The sequence below is a fragment of the Empidonax traillii genome, unplaced genomic scaffold (genome assembly GCF_003031625.1).
Source record: "Empidonax traillii isolate 1590-97213 ecotype Southwest subspecies unplaced genomic scaffold, ASM303162v1 scaffold306:size632451, whole genome shotgun sequence".
In the NCBI taxonomy this organism is placed as follows: Eukaryota; Metazoa; Chordata; class Aves; order Passeriformes; family Tyrannidae; genus Empidonax; species Empidonax traillii.
The window spans coordinates 617,844-619,901 of NW_020955499.1; positions in this window are offsets into that span (position 1 = coordinate 617,844).

A 2,058-nucleotide genomic window follows, 5' to 3' on the forward strand; every position below is an offset into this window, starting at 1 on the left:
AAATAAGTAATAAATAAAATTATTCATTTATACAGGGGACTATAAATATGCCAATAGAAGGGAATTCAGTGCCAAAAGAAAAAAACCTGGAAAGTAATGTTATATTTATGGGGCCAACATCTACAAATCCTGGTGAATATCAACGAGCTGGGAGAAAATAATTAAGAGTGGCCAGGTATTCAATTAGCCCAACGCTGCTGTTTAGGTGTAAATGAGATAGTGGGACAGGTTTGTTGCTTCTTCACAACGAAATTCTGTCTAAAAAAAAGGCCTTTATTTGGGTGTTTTCTGGGAGACACCGCCCATCTGCCCCCAAAACCACCCAAATTTAATACCCCAAAAAATACATCACTAATATTAAACATCGGCTCAGTTCTGAAATTATTGGGAATTTCTTCTTCACAATCACAGGGAAGTTGGAACAGAATTCAAAGGCCAACCTGGGTTTCGTTTTCCAAAGCAGGAGCTGGGTTTGGCCCAGCTCTGCCGTGAGGTGCCAGCACTGGAAAAAAAAACGGATGTCTCCAATAAAATTCCTGGGAATGGTCTCGTTTCCAGGATGCAGGGACACCTGGTGATGAAGCCAAACCCCCCCCCTCCCCTCACACTGGATACAACAAATGCACATTTATTTTTCTCCCTCGGAAGGTAAAACAGAGCGAATAAGCAGCCGACTGAAAAACGTGTGTTTGGTAATTAACTGTAAAACATAAATAAAGGAATCTGGTTATCAGGATGCAACAAGATTCCAGGTGTGTGAAGCCACAAATTGATATCATTTAAGGGGGGAAAAAAAAAAAAAGAAAAAAGAAGGAAAAAAAAAAAAAGCCATTATGAGGTAGTTCAATAAAAGTTTGCAGGCAGGTTTTAAAAATTTAGCAGTCCCAGGTTTTCAGCTGCCCCTTCAGTGCCAACTCAGCTCCAAATCCATTAATATCCACCAGGTTTACAGTGGAAAAAACCCCTGAGGGGGGTCCAGTTTGCGTTTTCCTGGGAAAACAAGGATCTGCTTCCAAGTAAGAGGTCCAAGGTCCAGCCTGTGAGGGTCCTGTTGTGAATTCAACCTTTCAGAGAAGGGTTTGGGTTGGAGGGGACCTTCAAAATCACCTGCCCCCGACCCCCTGCCATGAGCAGCGACACCTTCAGCCACCCCAGGCTGCTCAGAACAATCTCCCTTGGATGTTTCCAGGGATTTGACGTCCATCAAATTCCTCTGCCCAGAAAGGCTGCGCTCACCCTGAGCCCTCACATCTGATAAAATCAGATTTCAAAGGTTTCTTCCTCATCAATACAACAATGGCCAGCAAACCTACACTCTTCATCCGTCCCAATAAATAATTCTCGATTTCCACGCTTAATTTATGTTGAACTGCCACGTTTTTAGACTTTAAGCTTCTATTTCAACGTATAAATCCACGCATCGTTCCGAACAGGCAACAGGGGTGATTTATGGACGTTCTCAGGAACATGTTCTGCTCCCTTCCCCCTCAAAAGAATCGCTTTTTGAAGCCTTCAATATTCACCAAAATCACTCCTAACCACACCGAATCATCCGGACGCATCACTCAAAGGGGAGGCCGTTAATTTTCATTTCCACTCGTAAAAAAGGTGGAGATTCTCTCCGAATTAAGAGACGGCGGCAGCAATAAGGCGGCATAAAACGTGTTCTTTGACAACTGTAATTAAAACAAGCTTTCGTAATTACCACTAAATGTGCCACAGTACATTTTCTCCAAATAATGAAGTCCTGAAAGAATGAGCAGCGCAGATAAAAAAAAAGATCACACTGAGAGGAGGGTAATGGGGAAAAGGAAACAATTGAATTTATGAACATTAAGGATCTGGTCTCTTAACGGAACATGTGACGAGAAGCCTCATTTACTAAATCTCGTTATAGAGCAAGGGAGGAAAAAAAACCAAAATAAATGTAAATTGTGCCAAACAAAGGAGTTAAGGATTCCAGTTTCCAACGCGAGCCGCAGGAATATCAACTCAAATCCACGGGAACGCCGCCCTCCATCAGGACAGAAGCTCATTGATGTTGTTGCTCCGACAAGA